This window comes from Aedes aegypti, chromosome 2, assembly GCF_002204515.2.
Source record: "Aedes aegypti strain LVP_AGWG chromosome 2, AaegL5.0 Primary Assembly, whole genome shotgun sequence".
NCBI classification, from domain to species: domain Eukaryota; kingdom Metazoa; phylum Arthropoda; class Insecta; order Diptera; family Culicidae; genus Aedes; species Aedes aegypti.
Genome location: NC_035108.1, coordinates 220,071,726 through 220,088,261, shown reverse-complemented (window position 1 = coordinate 220,088,261; position 16,536 = coordinate 220,071,726). Strand labels below are relative to the sequence as shown.

Here is a 16,536-nt window from a genome sequence, read left to right as displayed (position 1 = left end):
TGGAATCGCCTTTTTTCGGAATCAGCGTTATTATTCCCTCTGAAAAAGCTGCCGGTGGGGGCACTCCTTCTAACAGGTACATATTACACAATTTAATCAATTCATTATTGATTTGATCTTTAAGCGAAATATAAAATTCGTATGTTAAGCCGTCAGGTCCGGGACTTTTCTTTTTTGCACATTGTCTTAATACGATTTCAAATTCCTCATTGGAGATTGGCTGTACTAAATTTTGTCTGTCTAATGCATTTAAAGATCTATTGACATGGTCTAAGATAGATTCGACACCAACTCTATTGAAATCTTTCTTTTCAAAGAGATCTTTGAAATGATTCTCTAAGAAAATCTTCAAGGAAGCGCTGTCCGCAGTTACACAACCGTTGATCTTCAGTTTCAGCAAATTTGATTGGCTACTGTTGTTCAGTAGAGTCGAAATTTGATAAAATCCTTGCGTTTCTTCTTCATGTAAGGTACTCGGTTGATACTTCAAACTGTAGTTTTGAAGGCCGTCTGTTTTCAATTTCCATTAACTTTGATTTTACGAAGGACATCTCATCTGAACATGATCTGCCGAGCATCATAGAATCAGATATTTGTTTCAAGCAGGCGTATAAAAAAGATTTTTGCATTCGAATTTCTGCGTTGATTGCAAATGATTCTGTTTTAAAAAAATACTTTGTCTTTTTCTTATAGTTAAGATTCCACCACACATTGAAGTTTTCATTGAAACAATTTTGCAATTTCAACTGATTGTACATTCGAACGAATTTGTCTATAATTTCCGGCTTATCGAGGAAGGGTTTACTTACCAAAACCCCTTACCTTGGCGAACCATGCTAGCAGGATCAGTTAATGTGTATTTCATGATCACAGAGTGGTGATCAGAGAATGCCGTTGGGAGAATTTCAATCGATCTTACTTGTTTAGTGAACGCATCTGGGCTGTAAATTGGCATTTAGAATACAATTGAAATCGCCAAGTAGGATGTTGGGATAGTCACCAGAGAGATGCGGGATGACATCCTCGGTGAACAAAATGTCTCTTTGCTTTTTGAATTGAGCTCCAGAGTGTGCGTAGATGTTAACAAAATTTGCATTCTCGAAGACAATAGACGAGATTCTACCGTTTGGATTTAGTAGAACGCTTTTTGGTTCAATATTTTTACGCAGAAGAATAGCAGTGCCTTTGTTGGTCGAACTAATATTGACATATGCATAATGAGATGGTATGAACGCGAAACTTTCGAAAGACACTTCCTGGAGAAAAATAACATCCAGGTCGTTATTCCATATAAAATCTTTTAGCAATGACTTTTTCGTGTCTGATCCAATTGCGTTGATGTTTAAAGTTGAGATCATTGTACGTTTGAAAGCCGCTTTCTTTTCGTCCATTTCCATCTCCTCGTTGGCCTCCTGATCTGCTTCCTGATCCTGGGGTGGAACAGGCACATCCTCACCATTGGATGCTTCGAGATCGTCAGCCGCGTTCGAAGCCTCTGCCGCGCTTGTGTCTTGTGAAATTGTTTCGTTGATTGCTGGATCTGTTGCAAGTTTGGAGCATGACGGTTTTTGTGCATCCGCTCCATCACTTCCGGGCTGCTTGGCGCTGACGCTTGGTAGTTCACTCTTTGCCGCTTCACCCAGCGCGGTCACATTGGCGTATGATGATCCACCGCTACTACTGCCGTTGCCGCCATCTTTGGATACCGCTCGAGGACAAACTGCTTTCACGTGGCCTTCGCCCTTACAAAGGAAACACTTGTTTTTCAGGCCATCGTAGAAGACTCTGGCCCGAAAATGACCGATGTACACGTGTGGGGGGATTTCTTTGGCCACTTCCATATGAACTCCCCGGACACCCGTGTAGATGCTAACACCATGTGCTGCAGCAAATCGCTCTCTTACTTGTTGCCGGATTGTACCATACTGGCCAAGGATGTGCGCGATGTCCTTATCTTCGATTTCCGGGGGTAAACTAAACACTCTGACGTACCTGAAAATCCTACTGGCCATTTCCAGGTGAGCTCGTGTCGTGCTGCCATCCTCGTAGTAGAACGTGTAGGCCTCTTCAAGGCCACTCATGAAGTTCGAGAACTTTGCTTCGTGGATGAACTTGAGGTAAAACCTGTTTTCGTTTTCATCCCGATAAACGGAATGAAGGTCAGCTGGGGGGACTTTCAGGTGTTGTAGAGTAAACTTCAGTACTTCCAAGTGGGCTGGGGTCTTGCTTCCAGAGGAGCACACTAGCTTCACCGTGTTCTTTCGAACCCGAGTTTCCATTTTGCTCTTTTGTTCAAGAGCACGCTTCAGACAATTGTTGTACAGCACAATAGGTGCTGGTGTGACTATTGTCACTGATCGATTTTTTTCACACTATCAGATATACGTCCGTTTCGATCGACTGTTCGCACAAGAATGCCTTGGAACTACCTTACGGCCCAAGTAAAAAAGGTCCAAAAGTCAAACCTGAAAAAGCAGTTTTCTCCTTTTAAAACAACAAATCGAAGAAAATAAAAACACACAGCTCTTTTATTTGCCAAATAAAAAGGCTGTGTGTTTTTATTTTCATCAATTTGTTGTTTTAAAAGGAGAAAACTGCTTTTTCAGTTTTGACTTTTGTGTCATTTTCTCTTGCACCTTACTACTATCCTTTCCACTGTACTACTGGATGCTGCAATGCTCACTGGTGTCGGTGTGGTGTTGGTAGTGCGATGCTCGGGCGGGTTTCTTCACGCAATACATGACTGGGATGGATGGTTGGTCGGCTTGACTGCGTGCAGGTACATGTTCGATCATGTCGCTCGAATGGATGGGGTGCAAGGCAAAACTAACGACGTGGTGTGTGTGTTATTTGGGATGGTTGTTAGTGGTCGGGATGAGAGTCCGAAATACTCGTGGCGGCTCGAGGTTAAATGGGACAGGGGTGAGAAGGACTCACAACTCAGAAACTTCGCGTTGGCGCGAACAGTTATTTTGAACAGAATGATGGCCCACATCAACGAACATTCAATTTTTGCCAATGCCATGGACATTCGACCACTCATCAACTTTTACGTGTAACAAATTTGATCCGTTCCAACAAATCTGAAGGCTACTCTACTGGTCTTGCTCTTCTAGACATAGAAAAAGCATTCGACAGTGTTTGGCATGAAGGTTTGATCGTACAATTAAAAAACTTTAATTTTCCAACATACATTGTTAAAATAATTCAAAGTTATCTGTCAAATCGTACACTTCAGGTTAATTATTAGAACTCCAGGTCTGAAGGTGAAGATGAATCGAAGCCAAAGTTTAAATTTTCAAGAGCACGGATCTGGAGAACCAAACATCCGATTGAGCTGAAAACCTAATCGATTGGTAAGTTTTCAGCTCAAACGAATGTTTGGTTCTTCAGATCCGTGCTCTTGAAAATTTGAGGTTTGGCTTCGATTCATCTTCACCTGAATGACTTCCTGTAAGAGCTGGTGTTCCTCAAAGCAGCGTTTTGGAACCAATATTATACAATATTTTCACATCTGACTTACTTGAGTTACCTCAGGGATGTCAAAAATCCTTGTTTGCGGATGACACAGGCCTCTCCGCCAAAGGACGAAGCCTGCGTGTCATCTGTAGTCGATTGCAAAAAAGTTTGGATATTTTTTCTTCATACTTGCAGAAATGGAAGATTTCTCCTAATGCTTCCCAAACTCAACTAATAATATTCCCACATAAACCAAAAGCTCTTTATTTGAAACCTTCAAGTAGACATGTTGTCACGATGAGAGGGGTTCCAATAAATTGGTCAGATGAAGTTAAGTATCTAGGGCTCATGCTAGATAAGAATTTAACTTTCAAAAATCACATTGAGGGCATTCAAGCCAAATGTAAAAAATATTTAAAATGTCTCTATCCCCTTATTAACACTCCGGCGGCTGTGACCCAAAATTAGTAGGAACGGTATTTTCAATTCGCTATATCTCAATGAGTTTTCATTCGATTTCTAATCTTTTTTCACGTATCAATTTTCCCAGGTATCAAGATTACTGCAAAATATTGAGAACTCAAATTTGTACAGTATTATAATCTTGAGAACTAAAAAACCCGAGGCAAGTCTTAAAAAAATGCTGTTTTTTGATAATAACTTTCTTTTTATCGCGAAGATCTATACATATTTTTTGCTTAAAATGAGCACAATCTCATAAGACATTAGAAAATGAAAACTTTTTGGTAAGTTATCTTAAAAAGAACCACACAATCTTCACAAATTTACGTATAATACAGATAAAATGCTTATTTTGTTTGAAACTTGAAATTTATCGCGATGACCAATACATATTATCACCTTTAAATGTACATATGTATATAGTGAACAACTTTCCAGAACAATGTTGTAAATTTATCTTTCAAGAAACTACAAAATTTTCACTAAAATACGTATAATACAGAAAAAAATACTTATTTTGTTTGTAACTTGAAATTTCTCGAGATGACCAATAGATATTATCACTTTCAAATGTACATATGTATTTAATAAACAACATTCAAGAACAATTATGTAAGTTTGAAACTCAAGAAACTACACAATTTTCCCAAAACTACGTATAATACAGAGAAAATACTCATTTTTGTTTGTAACTTGAAATTTCTCGAGATGACCAATACATATTATCACCTTCAAATGTACATATGTATTTAGTGCGCAACTTTCCAGAACAATGTTGAAGTTTATCTTTCAAGAAACTACACAATTTTCACTAAAATACGTATAATACAGAAAAAATACTTATTTTGTTTGTAATTTGAAATTTCTCGAGATGACCAATACATATTATCACCTTCAAATGTACATATGTATTTAGTGAGCAACTTTCCAGAACAATGTTGAAGTTTATCTTTCAAGAAACTACACAATTTTCACTAAAATACGTATAATACAGAAAAAATACTTATTTTGTTTGTAACTTGAAATTTCTCGAGATGACCAATAGATATTATCACCTTCAAATTTACCTATGTATTTAATGAACAACATTCAAGAACAATAATGTAAGTTTGAAACTCAAGAAACTACACAATTTTCCCAAAACTACGTATAATACAGAGAAAATACTCATTTTTGTTTGTAACTTGAAATTTCTCGAGATGACCAATACATATTATCATCTTCAAATGTACATATGTATTTAGTGAGCAACTTTCCAGGACAATGTTGTAAATTTAACGTTCAAGAAACCACAAAATTTTCACTAAAATACGTATAATACAAAGAAAATACTCATTTTTGTTTGTAACTTGAAATTTCTCGAGATGACCAATAGATATTATCACTTTCAAATGTACATATGTATTTAATGAACAACATTCAAGAGCAATAATGTAAGTTTGAAACTCAAGAAACTACACAATTTTCCCAAAACTACGTATAATACAGATAAAATACTCATTTTTGTTTGTAACTTGAAATTTCTCGAGATGACCAATACATATTATCATCTTCAAATGTACATATGTTTTTGGTGAGATACTTTCCAGCACAATGTTGTAAGTTTAAATTTCAAGATACTACATTTTTTTCTCAAAAATTCGTACAATACAAAAAAAAAACATACTCAGTTTTGTTTGTTAACATGCCTCATTTTTGTTATGTTTACATGAAATTTCTCGCAATGATCTCCACATATTATCAAATTTTAATGTACATATGTAATAAGTGTATGTATTTAGCGTCATCAAGTTACGTAATATTGAGCAAGGGAGAAATGACTTGAATTTGTATTGATCATCGCGAGAAATTAAAAGTTATAAACAAAACAATTTTTTTTCTCTGTATAATACGTAGTCTTGAAAAAATATTGTATGTTTTTGAAAGTTATACACATAACATATGTATCGGTCTCCAAAAAAAAAATGTTTCGTTCCAGAGTATATTTTTCTGTATTTTACGTATGGATGTTGCAGTTTCTTGGAAGTTAAAATAATACCAATGTTATTGAAAGTCTTTTACTACATACCAATGTATTTTTGGAAAGTTTTTATCGCACGCCAATATATATTTGAAGGTGATATTATGTGTTGATTATCGCAAGATATTTTAAATTAAAATTAAAATTAAAAATGTTAAGTCATAAGGAAGAAAAGTATATTTATATTATACGTAGATATTAAAGATAATATTGTAGTTTTATGATAGGTAAATTGACAACATTGTTTGAACAATTCTTCACTAAATACATATGGAGTTAATTATATGTATTGGTTATCGCGATAAATTTCAAGTTACTGTAAAGAAGAGTATTTTTCCTGTTTCGTACGTATTTATGAAAAAATATAGTAGTTTCTTGAGAAATCAACTAACAACATTGCTCTAGAAAGGTTTTCTCTACCCAGACAACCTGGAATCGCATAAAAGTTCACGTTACAACTCGTTTATTCATACTAATTACGTCAAACCCGCAGAACACCGTGGATAAACTCGTCAATTTGATGAGCTTCCTCGCATAAAACACTTCTTTTCTGAGTTCTTTTATACATTTTGTTTCGTCCCGTACACTCGTACAAAGTAAGTCGAATCAATCCGTAGCAGCTGTCAAATCAACATTTGTTATCATAAGTTAAGTCGCATAAGATCACAGGTTTGTTCGGTAGAATATTTCTATACTCGCATTGTATGTTATTATTTATCACATAATACATGCACGCATATCGCCTCCACTTTTGTACGTAGAAGGCCTTTTCGCGACATCTTATAAGTGAAATTTTGCACATACAAAGCCTTCAGCTGATTTCATTATACGTACATTTTGGTTGTCTGGGTAAAAACATTTGAAAATATAAAGTTGATGATATGTATTGGTTAGTGTGAGGAATTTCAAGTTACAAGCCAGGGAGAGTTTTTTTTTCTGTATTATACGTATTCCTGAAAAAAAATCTTCAGGGTTTAACTTGTAGCATTATTCATAAAAGTTCACTAAATGCGTAAGACATTTCTCTATAAATTATGATCTCGCTTTGAAAGCCAATGGTAACCAAATAAGTAGCTTGCAATTACTGAGCAATCAAATAGATTTACACACTATTCAATAATGTTACGATGAAGAGAAGATCATCTTCTATCCCTCAGTAGTAATAGTTGCTCATTCATTTGCTTAGAAACAAGGAGCTACACACTCGATTACCATTGATTTTTGGGGCGAGATCACAAGTCTACGAGATTTTAAGGTTATAACATGCATTGGTCAAGAAATTGGGCTAGAAATTTGAACCTACAAATAAAAAGGGGATTTTTTTGATATAAAACGTATTTTCTAAGGATATAAACTAAAAACATTGTTCAGAAAAGATGTTCAATAAAAGCATATACACATTTAAATGTGATTGTTATTGTGAAAAATTCAAGTAATAAACAATATGAGTACTTTTTTCTGTATATCACGTCTTTTTGAAAAACACATTGTATTTTCTTGATAATTACACTCAGAACATTGTTTTGGAAAGATGCAAATTTGAAGTTGTTCAAATCGAGAAACTTCAAGTTACAAACTAAACGGATATTTTTTGTAATATTAAACGTACATGTACATATGAAAGTGATAATATGTATTGGTCATCGCGAGAAATTTCAAGTTACAATAAAAAAAATACTTTCTGTATTATACATAGTTTTGGGAAAATTTTGTAGTTTTTTCGAATGTTAAACTTACAACATTGTTTTGAGAAAGTTGTTCACCTAAAACATATGTACGTTTGAAGTTGATAACATGATTGATCGTCACGAGAAATTTCAAACAATATTAGTATTTTTTTGTATTATTCTTATTTTTATGATTTTTTTAGTTTCTTGAAAGTTAAACTCACAACAATTTTTTGGAAAGTTGATCGCTAAATAAATATGAACATTTGAAAGTGATAATATGTATAGGTCATCTCGGACATTTTTAAGTTACAAACAAAATAATTATTTTTTCTGTATTATACATGTTTTTTGGAAAATTTTGTAGTTTCTTGAATGTTAAATTTACAACATTGTTCTGGAAAGCTGCTCACTAAATAAAAATGTACGTTTAAAGGTGACATCGCGGAAAATTCCAAGTTACAAACAAAATAAGAATTTTTTCTCTATTATACGTATTTTTGGGAAAATTTTGTAGTTTCTTGAATGTTCAACTTACAAAATTGTTCTGGAAAGTTAATCACTTAATATAAATGTACATTTAAAGGTGATAATATTTATAGGAAATAGCGGGAAATTTCAAGTTACAAACAATATCAGTATCTTTTCTGCGTATAACAGCATTTTTGGGAAAATTTTGTAGTTTCTTGAATGTTAAACTTACATTATTGTCCTGGAAAGTTGTTCACTAAATACATGTTTACATTTGAAAGTAATAATATTTATAGGAAATAGCGGGAAATTTCAAGTTACAAACAATATCAGTATTTTTTCTGTGTTATACGTATTTGTGGGAAAATTTTGTAGTTTCTTGAAAGTTAAATTTACAACATTGTTCTGAAAAGTTGTTCACAAAACACATATGAACATTCAAAGGTGAAAATATGTACTGGTCATCGCGAGAAATTTCAAGTTACAACCAATATTAGATTTTTTTTTAATTGTATGCATTTTAGTGAAAATGTTGTAGTTTCTTGAATGTTAAATTTACAACATTGTTCTGGAAAGTTGCTCATAAAACACATATGTACATTTGAAGGTGATAATATGCATTGGTCATCTCGATAAATTTCAAGTTACAAACAAAAATAAGTATTTTCTCTGTATTATACGAAATTTTGGGAAAATTGAGTAGTTTCTTGAGTTTCAAACTTACATAATTGTTTTTGAATGTTCTTCATTGAATACATATGTACATTTGAAGGTGATAATATGTATTGGTCATCGCGTGAAATTTCAAGTTACAACCAATATTAGTATTTTTCTGAATTATACGTTTTTTAGTGAAAATGTTGTGGTTTCTTGAATGTTAAATTTAAAACATTGTTCTGGAAAGCTGCTCACTAAATAAAAATGTACGTTTAAAGGTGACATCGCGGAAAATTCCAAGTTACAAACAAAATTAGAATTTTTTCTCTATTATACGTATTTTTGGGAAAATTTTGTAGTTTCTTGAAAGTTCAACTTACAACATTGTTCTGGAAAGTTGATCACTTAATAAAAATGTACATTTAAAGGTGATATTTTTTTAGGAAATAGCGGGAAATTTCAAGTAACAAACAATATCAGTACTTTTTCTGTGTTTAACGTATTTTTGGGAAAGTTTTATAGTTTCTTGAATGTTAAATTTACATTTTTCCTTGAAAGTTGTTCACTAAATACATATGTACATTTGAAAGCGATAATATGTATTGGTCATCTCTAGAAATTTCAAGTTACAAACAAAAATGTGTATTTTCTTTGTATTATACGTATTTTTGAGAAAATTTTGTAGTTTCTTGAAAGTTAAATTTACAACATTGTTCTGGAAAGTTGTTCACTAACTACATATGAACATTTAAAGGTGAACATATGTATTGGTCATCACGAGAAATTTCAAGTTACAACCAATATTAGTATTTTTTCAGTATTATACGTATTTTATTGAAAATGTTGTGGTTTCTTGAATGTTAAATTTACAACATTGTTCTGAAAAACTGCTCACTAAATAAAAATGTACGTTTAAAGGTAACATCACGGGAAATTTCAAGTTCCAAACAAAATAAGTATTTTTTTCTGTAAGGACTGTTCATTTTATAAAGTGGACACCTTGTGCATGCTGTATCTTTTTAATTTATCAATGAAATTTCAATCAGTTTTCTGCAGATTTTTCGACTAGTATTGTACAATGTTGTGATAATAAAAATTTGTCAAAGTAATTAAATTTAACACGAGTATAGAACAACGATTAGAACGGTCGATTTTTGGAGGTTGTCAAAATCAGAGATTGTTAGAAATTAGCTGGAAAATTCGACAATTTATATTATTTTATTTTCAAAAAAGGCTTGTCCTTCGAAAGCATCATCAATGAGAAACCTGATGGAAAAAATCAAGTAATTTTTGGAGCAACAATTTAACAGATATAATAAAACCATTTTCCTCTTATATTTTTTAGAGAAAAATATTTTAAATTTGAAGAGAATTGATATGAGTAGAATTTTTTAGTTAAAAGTACGTTCTGACGGAAGCGCTAATATAGTATTAATATGAAAAATAACTTACGCCTTCATAAAGTTACTTATTTAGCCCCACGTCATATTTCAAGCACAATAGAAACACAATTGCTTTATTCTCAGAATTTATTTAAAATTACATTGACAATCATCGAAATTGGCAACACTGCTGTAATAAAATTGATTTTATTTTGCAAATATTATTTGCATAACATGTTATTCTGAGATTACCAATTAAAATATTCGGAGAAAACCGTTTACAATTTGCAGTAGATCAATAAATATGCGCACATGATTTTAAAAGTATGAGACATTTTCGTAAAACTACCATAAACAGTCAAATTTATACATAAGACTGTGGTTTAAACTCACGATTTAGCTCTCGTTTTTACAAATAAAGTGTCCTTAGTAATCCAAACTAGTTTTTAACACGCTTTTTACTTTTCTCTTTTGCTAGGAATGAAAGGATGGTGTATCATCAAATTTGATCATAAATGGGTAAATCACTAAAGTAACCTTATGTCAGAGAATGGTGGAATATAATTGATTTTTTTAAAGTTATACCTTCAGTAGAATAGTAAAGGATACAAACATATAATTTGTTCATAAAAATTAGGATTTTTGTATTGCGAAATATAATGTTAAACTTTGACGAACAACTTTTCTTAGAAGTTTTTGGAAAAAACTATTTAGCTCCTCAACCAAAAGCATTTTCTAAGATCTTATATTTTCACAGCATTGTAGAATAATAGCTGACCGATGTACCGAAAACCGATTACGATTTTATCAATAAATAAAAAAGATATAGCATAAAAAAAGTGTCCACTTTATAAAATGAACAGTCCTTATTATACGTATTTTTGGGAAAATTTGGTAGTTTCTTGAATGTTCAACTTACAACATTGTTCTTAAAAGTTGTTCACTAAATACATGTTTACATTTGAAAGTGAAAATATGTATGGATCATCGCGAGAAATTTCAAGTTACAAACAATATTAGTCTTTTTCTGTATTATACGTATTTAAGTGAATATTTTGAAGTTCTTTGAAAGTTAAACTAACAACTTTGTTGTGGAAAGCTGTTCACTAAATACAAATGAACATTTGAAGGTGATAATATGTATTGGTCATCTCGAGAAATTTCAAGTTACAAACAAAGTATGTAATTTTTTCTGTATTATACGCAGTTTTGGGAAAATTTTGTAGTTTTTTGAATGTTAAGTTTACAACATTGATCTAGAAAGTTGTTCACTAAATACATATGTACATTTGAAGGTGATGAAATGTATGGATCATTGCGAGAAATTTCAAGTTACAAACCAGAATGAGTATTTTCTCTGTATCATTCGTAGTTTTGGGAAAATTTTGTAGTTCCTTGAAAGTTAAACTTTCAACATTGTTCTGGAAAGTTGTTCACCAAAAACATGTTTACATTTGAAGGTCGCAATATGTATAGATCATCGCGAGAAATTTCAAGTTACAAACAATATAAGTATTTTTTCTGTATTATACGTATTTTTGGGAAAATTTTGTAGTTTCTTGAATGTTATGTTTACAACATTGTTCTGAAAAGTTGCTCAATAAATACATATGTACATTTGAAGGTGATAATATGTATGGATCATCGCGAGAAATTTCAAGTTACAAACCAGAATGAGTATTTTCTTTGTATTATACGTATTTTAGTGAAAATTTTGTAGTTTCTTAAATGTTAAATTTACAACATTGCTCTGGAAACTTGTTCACTATATTTATATGTACATTTGAAGGTGATAATATGTATTGGTCATCTCTAGAAATTTCAAGTTACAAACAAAAATGAGTATTTTCTCTGTATTATACGTAATTTAGTGAAAATTTTGTAGTTTCTTGAATGTTAAATTTACAACATTGTTCTGGAAAGTTGTTCACTAAATACATACGTACATTTGAAGGTGATAGTATGTATTGGTCATCTCTAGAAATTTCGAGTTACAAACCAGAATGAGTATTTTCTCTGTATTATACGTAGTTTTGGGAAAATTTTGTAGTTCCTTGAAAGTTAAACTTACAACATTGTTCTGAAAAGTGGTTCTTTATATACATATGTACATTTGAAAGTGTTAATGTGTATTGGTCATCTCGAGAAACTTCAAGTTACAAACAGAAATGAGTATTTTCTCTGTATTATACGTATTTTAGTGAAAATTTTGTAGTTTCTTGAAAGATATATTTACAACATTGTTCTGGAAAATTGTTCACTATATTTATATGTACATTTGAAGGTGATAATATGTATTGGTCATCTCGAGAAATTTCAAGTTACAAACAAAAATGAGTATTTTCTCTGTATTATACGTAGTTTTGGGAAAATTGTGTAGTTTCTTGAGTTTCAAACTTACATTATTGTTCTTGAATGTTGTTCATTAAATACATATGTACACTCCCGTGCATAAGTTTGGGTTCACCCCCTAAAAACATGCAAAAGTGTTCTGTCCATATCTCTGTGATTACACGTCCAATTGAAACTCTCTAAGTCGCATTCGAAAGGCAAAGAGTTATTCTTACTTCGTATGTATTTCTCCAAAAACATTCTTTGAACTTTGTTTACTAAATTTTTACTTGAAGTTGTGACATTTTTCAAAAAACACACTGAAAAATCATTACTAATTTCCTCAGCATTGGGTCAACCAAAATTTTTAATCAAAGTGTTATTAGAATCGTAATCTTATATTCTTTAAAGAGACCCCACGAAATTTTGGCGGAAAAATCTGAAAAGTATTCAAAATCAATGAAACAGTCAGTCAAGTTATCGTGCAAAAGTTTGGGTTCACCCCTCAGTATGGTGTATAGTGCAAAAGTTTTGATTCTCTTCAAAGAATATAAGATTACGATTCTAATGACACTTTGATTTAAAATTTTGGTCGACCCAATGCTGAGGAAATTAAATATGATTTTGCAGTGCGTTTTTTGAAAAATGTTACAATTTAAAGTAAAAATTTTGTATACAAAATTCAAAAAATGTTTTTGGAAAAATACATACGAAGTAAGAATAACTCTTTGCCTTTTGAATGCGGCTTAAAGAGTTTCAATTGGACGTGTAATCACAGAGATATGGACAGAACACTTTTGTATGTTTTTGAGGGGGTGAACCCAAACTTATGCACGGGAGTGTACATTTGAAAGTGATAATATCTATTGGTCATCTCGAGAAATTTCAAGTTACAAACAAAAATGAGTATTTTCTTTGTATTATACGTATTTTAGTGAAAATTTTGTGGTTTCTTGAATGTTAAATTTACAACATTGTCCTGGAAAGTTGCTCACTAAATACATATGTACATTTGAAGGTGATAATATGTATTGGTCATCTCTAGAAATTTCAAGTTACAAACAAAAATGAGTATTTTCTCTGTATTATACGTAGTTTTGGGAAAATTGTGTAGTTTCTTGAGTTTCAAACATACATAATTGTTCTTGAATGTTGTTCATTAAATACATATGTACATTTGAAAGTGATAATATCTATTGGTCATCTCGAGAAATTTCAAGTTACAAACACAATAAGTATTTTTTCTGTATTATACGTATTTTAGTGAAAATTTTGTAGTTTCTTCAGAGATAAATTTACAACATTGTTCTGGAAAGTTGCTTACAAAATACATATGCACATTTGAAGGTGATAATATGTATTGGTCATCTCGAGAAATTTCAAATTACAAACAAAATAAGTATTTTTTCTGTATTATACGTATTTTAGTGAAAATTTTGTAGTTTCTTGAAAGATAAACTTACAACATTGTTCTGGAAAGTTGCTCACTAAATACATATGTACATTTGAAGGTGATAATATGTATTGGTCATCTCTAGAAATTTCAAGTTACAAACAAAAATGAGTATTTTCTCTGTATTATACGTAGTTTTGGGAAAATTGTGTAGTTTCTTGAGTTTCAAACATACATAATTGTTCTTGAATGTTGTTCATTAAATACATATGTACATTTGAAAGTGATAATATCTATTGGTCATCTCGAGAAATTTCAAGTTACAAACACAATAAGTATTTTTTCTGTATTATACGTATTTTAGTGAAAATTTTGTAGTTTCTTCAGAGATAAATTTACAACATTGTTCTTGAATGTTGTTCATTAAATACATATGTACATTTGAAAGTGATAATATCTATTGGTCATCTCGAGAAATTTCAAGATACAAACAAAATAAGTATTTTTTCTGTATTATACGTATTTTAGTGAAAATTTTGTAGTTTCTTGAAAGATAAATTTACAACATTGTTCTGGAAAGTTGTTCACTATATACATATGTACATTTAAAGGTGATAATATGTATTGGTCATCGCGATAAATTTCAAGTTTCAAACAAAATAAGCATTTTATCTGTATTATACGTAAATTTGTGAAGATTGTGTGGTTCTTTTTAAGATAAACTACCAAAAAGTTTTCATTTTCTAATGTCTTATGAGATTGTGCTCATTTTAAGCAAAAAATATGTATAGATCTTCGCGATAAAAAGAAAGTTATTATCAAAAAACAGCATTTTTTTAAGACTTGCCTCGGGTTTTTCAGTTCTCAAGATTATAATACTGTACAAATTTGAGTTCTCCACATTTTGTAGTAATCTTGATACCTGGGAAAATTGATACGTGAAAAAAGATTAGAAATCGAATGAAAACTCACTGAGATATAGCGAGTTGAAAATACCGTTCCTACTAATTTTGGGTCACAGCACTTCGTGTAAGTGAAAGTAGTCATAGCTGTCGGAGTGTTAATAGAAAATCAAAACTTTGTCTTAAGAACAAACTTTTGATATTCAAACAAATTTTCAGGCCAGCCATGTTGTATGCTGTACCAATATGGACTAGCTGTTGTAATACCAGGAAGAAAGCTCTGCAGAGAATTCAAAACAAAATTTTGAAAATGATTCTGAGGCTTCCTCCCTGGTATATCACCAATGAGTTACATAGAATTGCCAATGTTGAAACATTGGAACAAATGTCAAATAAAATAATTAATAATTTCAGGCAAAAATCGTTACAATCTTCTATTGCCACGATTAATGCGTTATATGTTTAGGTTAAGTTAGGTTAAGTATATTAAAAACGTTTTTTTTTTCTCTTATAAGCAGGTGAAATCAACTCACCTGTAAAAAACTGAACTGCTACTGCTACCAGCCGAGTGGAAGTTTAAAAACTACCAAAAAGCTAAATATAATATATATTTTGCAATTGAATTAAATGGACAAATGATGTGAAGTTTTGCGAAAAAGTTACACGTCTTCTCGGTGAGAATCGAACTCACGACTCCCTGATCTCTAGTTAGGGCGCGTTACCCCTACGCCACGAGAGGACTCACGGACGCAGCAGTTAACCTAAATTCGATTTCAGCTCAATAATCACGTGGTCCTTTTTCGCAAAGTGCACCTCTTTCGGAAGAATTAGATGCCCATCCAAACACAACACTTTCTATTTATATCCAATGCCGAGTGCGCATTATTTTTTAGGTAGTGAAAGTACCTCACATCACTCGCCATCGACGTGCTGGCTGAGATTTCTATTGTGTGGGCTTTCAATGCGTCGCGACGTTCTCAAACGACCGGTTACGGAACATGAGTTCGTTGCTCGATTAATACTTGTTTTTAATTAATCATGAATCGGGGTTAACGGCTGACCAGTCTAGTTGAAGTTTAACAACTACCGAAAAGCTAAACATTACATATATTTTGGAATTGAATTAAATGGACGAATTGATGTGAAGTTTTGCGAAAAAGTTACACGTCTTCTCGGTGAGAACCGAACACACGACTCCCTGATGTCTAGTTAGGGCGCGTTACCCCTAGGCCACGAAAGGATTAAAAAAATATGCATCCGGTTGAATAACACTTATTATACATAACAAAGGAAAAAAAATATTTTTCACTTTACTCAGAAAAAAAAACATATATTCAGAGTCGTTTATGTTTACTATTTATTTGAAATATTGGACCCTTCACTGGGTTTAAGAAGAAACAATTCATAATTTATCGATTTGTTTACATTACTCTATGTGTTTCCTGGATTACAGTGAAATATTTTTGATTAACATTCATTTGATTGTGATCTTAAAGTTAAGTAGCTTTCTATAAAACAAAAATCTATATATGCATTAAAGCAGTGATCCTCAGCCCTGTTTTTTAAACCATTTTTATTTCTGTTAGTAGATAGTTCTCGTAATAATTTTGTTTCATGATCTTAATAACTTTGGGAGTAGAACAGCATCCCGAAGAAAAACTTTGCAAAATTTATCAAATTTAGGAGATATAGACATCACGTGCGGCCCGAGGGCCTCACTTTGGTGACCACGGCTTTAAAGTATTTTATATGTAATCATCAAAATATCTCAACTCAACTACAACTTCAACTC

The 16,536-nt window shown here is 31.9% G+C and overlaps 1 protein-coding gene across 9 annotated transcripts in view; it reads right to left on the bottom strand.

The window, feature by feature from the left end:
- Positions 1-16,536, bottom strand: part of LOC5569573 (potassium voltage-gated channel subfamily H member 8) — a 187,111-nt gene that overhangs the window by 89,020 nt on the left and 81,555 nt on the right. The window lies entirely within an intron of this gene.